The sequence below is a fragment of the Pseudophryne corroboree genome, chromosome 5 (assembly GCF_028390025.1).
Source record: "Pseudophryne corroboree isolate aPseCor3 chromosome 5, aPseCor3.hap2, whole genome shotgun sequence".
Taxonomy (NCBI): domain Eukaryota; kingdom Metazoa; phylum Chordata; class Amphibia; order Anura; family Myobatrachidae; genus Pseudophryne; species Pseudophryne corroboree.
Genome location: NC_086448.1, coordinates 205856148 through 205866886, shown reverse-complemented (window position 1 = coordinate 205866886; position 10739 = coordinate 205856148). Strand labels below are relative to the sequence as shown.

Sequence of the window (10739 nt, the reverse complement as noted above, 5' to 3'; positions counted from 1 at the left end):
ACATGTCCTCCCAGTGCCAGATATACATTTCCCCCAGTGCCAGCTATGCCCCCCGTGCCAGATATACTTGTCCCCATAGTGCCAGCTATGCCCCCAGTGCCAGATATATATGTCCTCACAGTGCCAGCTATGCCCCTAGTGCCAGATATATATGTCCCCACAGTGCCAGCTATGCCCCACAATGCCAGTGTCCCCACAGTGCCAGATATATACATCTCCCCAGTGCCAGCTATTACCCCAGTGCCAGATATATATGTCCCCACAGTGCCAGCTATGCTCCCAATGCCAGTGTCCCCACAGTGCCAGATATACATGTCTCCACAGTGCCAGATATATATGTCCCCACAGTGCCAGCTAGGTCCCCAATGCCAGTGTCCCCACAGTGCCAGATATGCCCCCCAGTGCCAGATATGTGTCTCCCCAGTGCCAGCTATTACCCCAGTGCCAGATATATATGTCCCCACAGTGCCAGCTATGCTCCCAATGCCAGTGTCCCCACAGTGCCAGATATACATGTCTCCACAGTGCCAGATATATATGTCCCCACAGTGCCAGCTAGGTCCCCAATGCCAGTGTCCCCACAGTGCCAGATATGCCCCCCAGTGCCAGATATGTGTCTCCCCAGTGCCAGCTATGACCCCAGTGCCAGGTATACATATCCCCACAGTGCCAGCAATGCCCACCTTCCCCCGTGCTGCTCACCGCGCTGCTGCTATCAGTGAGGGGAGGAGAGCGTAGCGTGCGCCTCTCCTGCCCCTCACTCTCCGGCTGCTGTGTTCCTTCAATTGGGCGCCAGTCCATGAGCCAATTCAAAGCTTGCGGTCCGGCAGCCTTAGCTGCCGGTCCGCGAGCTCTGATTGGTTCAAGGACCAGCGCTGAATTGAAGTGTAACACCGCCGCCGGAGAGAGAAGGGCAGGAGAGGCGCACGCTGCGCTCTCCTCCCCTCACTGACAGCAGCAGCGTGGTAAGCAGCACGAGGGAAGAGGGGTGGGGGCAGCGGTGGCCAGGAGCCGGCTGAGCCGCATGCGGCGGATGAAAGAGCCGCATGCGGCTCGAGAGCCGCGGGTTGGCCACCCCTGCTGTATACTGTATACTGGCACTCAAAAGCTCACAATGAGATATACTTACCGGGTGCCTTACAACCGCGCTGCCCCCAGACAGACCGTAACAATAGATGATCCAAAGGCAGCACTCCGTAAAGCCAGAAAACGTCAGAGGCACTGCAGATTGCAACTTGACAAAAGCGCATTAAAGCGCTGAAACGGTGCAATCAGCAGTGCTTCTGACTCTCTTCTTTACGGTGTGCGGCCTTTGGATTATTTATATCACTATGTCATGATATCTTTACAGAGGAAAATAGTTTCAATAATGTATTTATGGTAGATTAGATACACCTCCAGTGATACTATAAATATAAATCTAATATATAAAAAATGAAAATTTGTCCTTCTGTCCTTCTGTCTTTGAATACAAATCCACAGTTTATAAGCGAAGATTGTGAAATTTTACATACAAGCATATTAAAACATGACGGAGGCAACTAAGACAATTTGAAAACCCTAGCACCCTGGGGGGGGGGGAGGGGGGGGGCAGACAGCAGCACAGAGTATATCAGGAGACAGCATAACTCCGGAATTGCTGGAGCAATGTACTCAAAAATTGGTACACATATGCCTTACAATCTGGCAACAAATACTGTGGGAGGAAGACATACTTAGCACCCCTAGGGGTGAGGCAGCAGCACTGAGTATTTCAGCAGACAGCATAACTCTGGAATGCCTGCAGCAATTTACAACAAACTTGGTACACATATGACTTTCACTCTGGAAACAAACACTGTGGGGGCCAGACACCCCAGCACCCCTAGGGGTGGGACAGCAGCACAGAGTATGTCAGCAGACAGCAAAACTGTGGAAGGCCTGGAGCAATTTACACCAAACTTGGTACACATCTGGCTTAAAATCTTGGAACAAACTCTGTGGGGGTTAGACACCCCTAGTACCTCTAGGGGTGGGACAGCGGCACAGAGTATTTCAGGAGACCGCAAAACTGTGTAAGGCCTGGAGCAATTTACACCAAACTTGGTACACATCTGACTTACAATCTGGGAACAAACTCTGTGGAGGTTAGACATCCCTAGCACCCCTAGGGGTGGGACAGTGGCACAGAGTATTTCAGGAGACAGCATAACTCCCGAATGGCTAGACCAATTTACAACAAACTTGGTACACATATGACTTACACTCGGGAAACAAACACTGTGGGGGTCAGACACCCCTAGCACCCCTAGGCGTGGGACAGAAGCACAGAGTATGTCCACAGACAGCATAACTGTGGAAAGCCTGGAGCAGTTTACACCAAACTTGGAACACATCTGACTTACAATCTGGGAACAAACTCTGTGGGGGTTAGACACCCCTAGCACCCCTAGGGGTGAGACAGCAGCACAAAGTATTTCAGGAGACAGCAAAACTCCAGAATGCCTAGACCAATTTACAACAAACTTGGTACACAAATGACTTACAAGCTGGGAACAAACACTGTAGGGGTAAGACACCCCTAGGGTTGAGGCAGCACAGAGTTTTTCAGCAGACAGCATACTGTAACTCTGGAATGTCTGGTGCAATTTACACCAAACTTGCTACACATATTAATTACACACTGGGAACAAATACTGTGGGGTTAACACACCACTAGCACCACTAGGGGTGAACCAGCAGCACAGACTATATCAGGACATGCATGATATGTCAGTGATGATAGGACAGCATGTGACAGGGGCAGTGACATGATGTGAGGAGGGGAATGGAGGTGACATGAACCCACACACTGAGAATTATATAGTGGAAGAAGCACGGTCCCTTAGCATCACAGAGTATATCAGGAGATACATTATGTGCTGTGCTATTTTTAAATTGGGTTTTCATTTTATTGATGTGTATAACATTTTACATGCTTTTTTATACTATGTTATTTATACTGTGTGTTTAATATTTAAATTCATTTTTGTAAACATTCTTAAAATCCCGGCCAACGCCGGGTACTCCAGCTAGTATGTATATATATATATATATATATATATATATATAGTAAGTAGATGGGGGAAAGCTTGTCGGCGCTTAACCGCGGTACTAATTTAAACTAGAATGCAGTCCAGGATATTTTAAGATTAAAAAAGGTCTCCTTATTCCAGACACTCCCTTTGTATTAATTGGGCGTCAGCTTCACCTTAAAGAAAGAAGCATTGGTAAGGTGCTTCATACAATGAAAAACAGAAAAAAAGGATAAGGTGGTTTTAAAGCGACCAGCGGTGTCCAATATCAAGAGGAGACTCACTATAGAAAAGAAAATATTTTTTTATTATCTAATGTGCACCAATAAAAACAAATAAAATGGTAGTCCTATTACAAGGAGTCAGAGACGTTACTAAAAATGCGTATAAGATAAAAGTAAGTATAAAATTAATAATACAAACTTAAAAAAGACAAGGGGAAAAAATGTCCTAAAAATGCAAAATTGGACATAAAAATCAACATAAAAGGTAAAAAGTAAGGTTCTTAGCTTTTGAGAGAGGGTATGTCTCACTGCACCCAACGCGTTTCGTCCTATCTGGACTTCATCAAGGGGTGGCAAACATCTGGGACAGCTCATCTATATATACCTGTGTTGGTAAGGAAGTGATAGCTACATCACTTCCTGTCAATTAGCAGGTGTCAAAGTTCGTATGAGGTTTATACATTCAAAACATATTGGCAATATTTCTACAGCATGGTATCACCATGCTGAGTAGATCCGCTTTATACAAAACTGCATTCTGTAAGTATAAAGATGTAAAGAACGCTTAAACAGTTTAAAGTCCCGGACTTCCTGTCCGGATCGCGGGTGACGTCACGTCCGCCCCGCTTCCGGCGTCCGGCATTCTTCATTGCGCATGCGCCGAGTGCGGATTGCGGAGGTTTCTTGTCCAGCATCAAGTGCGCATGTGCCCGTTCTCCCATCTAGTATAATGTGTATGCAGTAGCGGCGGCCATTTTCTTGGAGTGCATTCCTCCAGACATATTTTGTAAAGTCATGTGGTCCCGGCGGCCATTTTGGTTAGGATTTTTTCATAGTGGAAACGAGTTATAGAGATGGAGATAAAGAAAAAAACATGTTTCAGTAAGAGTATTTATGTGAATCTTTCATATTCACAGTTAAAAATGCTGGCACTTCTGGTCCCAAGTATGGACCCTATTGGAATAGCCAGTGCAATAAGGTGTCTGGCTGATAATTGGCAAGGTAAAATGGTAATTAAATAATGTAGTCAGGTTTCAATAATGTTATTATACCTATTTATATACTGGTATAGTCACTATCATGAGGTGAGTAAAAAATTCTAAAGCGAAAGATAATACAATTGCAAACCTATTTAATAATATGCATGGTTGCAGATGGTAACACAATGTGTACATAGACCAATATTTTAAAAACAAGTTTTTTTGGAAAACGTCTTTTGCACTGATGTTCCCATGGGAGAGTGATAGAGAGTATAGTTGTCTGTGTAATGACCTCTTGGACTTTGCTCAAAGGGATTACAGCACCCAGTCTTCCATGATGGTTCCCCATCTATGTACTAGTTGGGCCCGACACTGCTTGGCTTCCAAGATCGAACGGAATTGGGCATCTCCAGTGTGGTATGGCTGTAGTATTGGCTTGGTTTCTTAGAGGTATCACAATAGCGGCATGGTAGAAATAGTAAGTGAAGTGAAAAACAGCAGAAGGTAAGGTAAAAATAAAAATAAAAATAAAAATACTTTAAATTGCCTAGATATGAAGAACAAATGTGGTCAGCTTACATTACAGAAAGGGGGCTATATCATAGCCTTCATTGAAGCCATCTGGATGCATGGTGTTGAGTTCAAAGATCCAGAACATTTCTCGTTTTGATAGAAGGTTAGAGAGATCTCCGCCTCTCTCGCCCAAAGAGACCAGTTCAATACCCTTGAAAGTTAGTTCGTCAGGATCCGAGTTGTGGCAGACGTGGAAGTGTTTCGGTACTGCATGTGTTAGTACCTTATTCTTAATGTTTCGTATATGTTCTTGTATACGGATTTTTAGGGGTCTTTTTGTTTTCCCTATGTACTTCATCCCACATGAGCACTCAAGCATATAAATCACTGACACCGTATTACAGTTGATGAACTGCTTGATCTTGTGCTCTTTTGATCCATTAGTATTTCTGAAGGTTTTCCTGGTAGGGTGTACGTACCGGCATATATTGCAACGGCCGCATTTATAGCACCCTACGCATTTAGGCATGTTTGATCGTACTTCCGGGTTCCTCAGCATGCTTGGTGCCACCAGATCTTTGAGGTTTTGCGACTTCTTAAATACCACTAATGGATCCTTAGGGAGGTAGTCCTTTAGGATGGGATCCATAAGGAGGATGTTCCAATGTTTCTTAAGACTTTTCTTGATAGTTTTCTCATGCCTGCTGTATGTGGTGATAAACCGTACTGTGTCGTCTCGTTTTTCCTTGGTTTTATATTTCAGGAGTTGTTCCCTTTCCAAATTCTTGGCCTTCAGATTAGCTTCTTCCAGGAGATGGTTTGGATAACCTTTTTCCCTGAATCTTTCTGTGTATACCTGTAATTGCTGATCTCGGTCTTCAGTCTCCTTACAGTTCCGAGCAATTCTATTGAACTGTGAAAAGGGGATGTTGTTCTTCCATTGTTGGCTGTGATTGCTTCGGTAGTGTACATAGCTGTTCATGTCTACTTCCTTAACGTAGTTCTTAGTGATCACCTCATTGTCTGTGTGTGTTAGGACCAGATCAAGGAACTCTATCTTCTCTGTGCTAGTCTTCGCAGTGAATTGTAGATTCATGGAGTTGTTAGATAAATAAGTAAAAAATTCATTAAAACTCATATCATCACCGTCCCACACAAGTAAAATGTCATCTATGTAGCGTTTATAAAATGCGATATTTTGTTGGAACGGGTGGTCCTTAAAAATGTACTCATTTTCCCAATTCCCCATAAAAAGGTTAGCAAAACTAGGCGCAAAAATAGTCCCCATGGCGGTTCCACAGATTTGTAAGAAGTAGGTGTCTAAAAATTTAAAATAATTCTTTTTCAGAATAAAATTCATCAGGTCACATAAAAAGATTCTATGCTCCTCTGTAATCTCGGCATCTCTCTTCAGGAAATCATTACAGGCCTCCACACCCCTATCGTGTTCTATGCAGGTGTAGAGCGACTGGACATCTATAGTTATCCACCGATACGTATCTTTCCATTCAAATGAATTCATCAGGTTAAGAACAGATGTTGTATCCTTTAAATAAGCTGGCAGGTTTACCACATGTTTCCTTAGAAATATATCCACATATTCAGACAAGTGAGATGTCAAAGAATCTATCCCGGCCACAATTGGTCTCCCTGGGGGATTTGTCATAGATTTATGCACCTTTGGGAGGAAATAGAATATGGGGGTGGTGGGGTTGGAGTTAAGAAGGTATTGGTACTCCTCTTTGGTTAGGATCCCGCATCTAAATGCTTTCAAAAGTATGGTTCTTAACTCCTCTATGAAACCATCTTTTGGGTCTCCCGGGAGTGGGGTGTATGAAGTTCTATCCCCCAAAAGTCTGTTTGCTTCTGCAACATATGCCTCCCGGTCCATGATCACCAACCCCCCCCCTTTATCAGCAGATTTTATAACAATATTTTTGTTATCCTGGAGTTCTTTAATTGCCTTAGTTTCTCTGTTCGTGAGATTCTTCTCCTTGATAATCTCCATTTCGGTTTCACATAGATCTTTTTTCACTAGATCATAGAAGATACCCACATTATTGCCTTTTGATTCCAACGGGTAGAACTTCGAAGTGGGTTTTAGTCCTGATTTGGATTGCTCATAGTTTCGAATAGCCGCGTTTTCCTTTTTAAGAAAGTGCCTTTTGAGTGTTAATTTTCTTACGAACTTGTTTAAATCTATGAAGACGTCAAATTTGTTCATGCCTTTCGTAGGTGCATAGGATAGTCCTTTATTCAATAGTGAACTTTCATATTTTGTTAGCGTGTGACTCGATAGGTTGAATATACCTTTCACTGTTGGTTGTCTTAGTGGAGGTGTCTTCTTTTGCTGTTGTACAGATTTGTTCCTCCTGCCCCCTCGGCATCCTCTTCTTCTGCCAGTCTTCTTTTTAGGGGTGTTGTGCTCGTGACTTTTCCTTCTGGAAAGTTTCTTGTCATAGTTTTGAACCGTGCGTTCTTGCCTGGTGATAAAAAATCCTCCTCGTTGGCCGAATTCATTCTTTGCAATGCTGAAAACCTGTTTGTGGTCTGTACATTCTGTCTTCTTTGTGTGTAGTTTCTTCCATTCTCCTTGCCTCTTCTTGGTACTGATTGCCAGTATTCCCTCTTCGTCTTTAGTTCAGTCTTGTCATTTCCATTAAATCTACCCCAATTCTTAATTTTGTTATTCTCATAGTCTTGCTTGTCCCGTATAAATTTCTTTCCTTTATTCCTTATGACCTCATCTTCAACTTGCTCAAGTTTTTTGTTTAATACTTTTTCGTTGATCTTAAAGTCCTCTTTGTCCTTGAATATTTCCAATTTAGTTTCAGTCTCTTTAATTTCTGTTTCCAGGGTGGAGATTATGCGTTTCTTTTCCGTCACCAGAATTTTCATTAGTTTTACTGAACAGCTATGAAGTGCGTTGTCCCATTCTTTCATGAATTCAGGATTCTCTGCTCCAAACGTGGGTTGTTTGGTGATTCTGAGACCCCTGGGAATTCGGTCCACGCTTATATAGTGTTCCAACCCTTTCACGTCCCACCATGCCTTCACTTCCTTGATTAATAGTCTTTCCATACTCCAAAAGATCTCATCAAGTGTGTCAGTATTGGGCACACTCTCAATGGTGTTGGTTTCATTAAAGATTTTATGGCATGCATTATTTCTTTTATTGGTACGTTCCCCGGTTCTGAACATCCTGTTTATGTGGTATCGACTTACGAAAGGCAGCCGTGGGCAAAGATTACCGTAATAGTAAGTAGATGGGGGAAAGCTTGTCGGCGCTTAACCGCGGTACTAATTTAAACTAGAATGCAGTCCAGGATATTTTAAGATTAAAAAAGGTCTCCTTATTCCAGACACTCCCTTTGTATTAATTGGGCGTCAGCTTCACCTTAAAGAAAGAAGCATTGGTAAGGTGCTTCATACAATGAAAAACAGAAAAAAAGGATAAGGTGGTTTTAAAGCGACCAGCGGTGTCCAATATCAAGAGGAGACTCACTCACAGTATGTATATATATATATATATATAGATAGATAGATAGATAGATAGATAGATATTGTGTGTGTGTGTGTGTGTGTGTGTGTGTATGTATATATATATATATGTGTATATATATGTGTATGTATATATATATATATATATATATATATATACACTGTATGTGTATGTGTATATATATATATATATGTATATATATATTGTAACAGGAGTCTTGCTAGAATGTGCTCTGCTACAAAAATTCCACCAACGACCGACTCCAGGCTTGTGCAAAAACAACAAATACCTTTTATTCAGGTAGCTCAAAAACAAAAATATACATAAAACAAAGATCACTGTCTTTAGTATAATCTACCAGGGAGGTTAGACCCTGCCTCACTCCCTCTTACTTAATAAGGAACCGTTCAGGTCCTGGCATTCTGACAATAATGGCCCAGGCCTCCGGATCCCACTGTCCCTAGCAGGCCTATCACCTGGACACTAACTGCCTTCAGGAGCCCTGACTCATGGGAGAGACTCTGCTTTAAACCCAGCACCCAGGTGCTGGCTGATGAAGCAGCTTCTTGGGCTAAGAAGCCTATAAGACCTGGTCTGGGCCAAATGGATGGGAACCCGGTCCATCCACACTTCCCATCCACTCCCAGGACCCTGTGTGTAGCTTACAGGTGGCAAAGTACCTCTCCTGCCACATACCCTTTCCCTCAGCTTTTCCTGGATCAGAAAAGCGGCATGTGACATTGGCAAGGTTGCACATTTGCCAATTATTTTGGCCTGACAAATCTTTGGGACATAACTTGGGCCCAGACACCTGGGTCCCAAGTTTCTCTCCCAAGTACACGTCCGAGGCCCTTTTAACTGGCCTTGGAATCTATTTCCATTAATGGTTGGTGGCACCAACTCCACTGTGCCACCTTCCCTTTCCCTCCACTTTGGCATAGTGGCCAAAGTGGTCGTTTTATTGGACAACTTCCCGTTGCCCACTAAACTTCCCCTCCTCTTCACCTTTCCACCTTTAGGGAAGTTTCCCTTATCGGGATCGGATTTACTGGCTACTGAGGAAGCTTCATTCTTTTCTGGGTGTTTGTGACACCTGACATTAACCAACTCTGGACTGGGGAAGGTTTTTAAGTTCACTCTGGGCCTAGTAGTCACCCTGGTCCTCACTGGTCTTGGTCTATATGGACAATTCCACCTTTTATGGCCAAGCTCTTGGCACCAGTAACACCTAGTCTCTGCCCTGACTTTAATTGTTCTGAGGTCATTGTCCAACTTTGTCCCCACCCTTTCCCTCAGAGTGAGGCACTGGTCCCGAGTCTCAGAAAGTCCTTTCATTTGTTGAACTTTTAGTGCTTCCTTCAGTCTTTCCAGCTTTGGTAACATTTCCTTCATTAACGTGACTGCTTCGTCCTCTGATCTCCCATCTTTGACCCTAGTCACTGACTCCTGCCGTTCTATGACTGGCACATAACTCATTTTGAGTCTCTTGTCCAGGTCTCTTATTCGACTCCGTAGTCTAGGAATCTCCTTCACTGTTTCTTTCAGCTGGCTGTTACTTAGGGCCAGCTTTTGCAACTCTCCCCTCAAATTTTCCAGGTCTCGTGTCTCATATAGAGAACTCTCCCTGGGTAGAGCAACCTCAGAAATGGGACTCTGCACCGATTCCTCTGAGACAGGTTCTTGCTCCTTACTTAGTGTGTCCTTTATGAACTATCCCAGTTCAGCAATTGGATCTTGAGCCTCCCATGGTGGATCATGCCGGCGTGCAACAACCCCAAGATCGAAATCTTGCACTTTATTCTCCTCATACACGAGGGGAACCCCTTCAGAAGCAGGTTCCTGGATGACTTCGGAAGTTGACTCCTGTATTGCAACTAGCTTAGCCATGACTCGCTCACGTAGGCGAGACACCTCCAAAGGTACGGTCTTTGTCTGTGATTCGCCAGAGAAAGTCTCACATGTGCACTGGATGTCCAGAACCGGGGGCTTCTGAACCTGTGATGTCTCATCAGGGATTAACTTCTGGATGTACATCGCGTCAACAGGAGAAGAATCCTGGGTTTCCAAGACCTCAATAGAATCAACCTCCGGCTCAGATAAGTCTTCCTGCTCTAGGATGGGCTCCTGAGTAGTCATCAAATTGCCATCTGTCCAGGTAGATTCCTGGGGTTCATCATTCTGCCACAGATCCAGCAGATTAGAGGATTCTTGGTTTGGAGGTGGATAATCACTTGACATCAGGTCAACCTCTCCCAGCTCCATTACCGCTTCCTCCTCACTCCCTGTCAACTGAGGAGCAGCCAGGAATCCCACATCCTCATCTCGTGTCTCCATAAACACATCTTCTGTGAGCCCCTGTGGCTGCCATGCTCCATCTTGAACAGGTTCCACTGAACTCAGGGCTTTCTTCCACTCTTCACCCAAGCTACTACGGTGTTCTTTTTCTGGAGAAAGAGGTGGCCCTGCT

General features: G+C 43.9%; 1 pseudogene; it reads right to left on the bottom strand.

The window, feature by feature from the left end:
- Positions 1-4569: 4569 nt before the first annotated feature.
- LOC134929844 (5S ribosomal RNA) lies at positions 4570-4688 on the bottom strand (annotated as a pseudogene).
- Positions 4689-10739: the final 6051 nt, after the last annotated feature.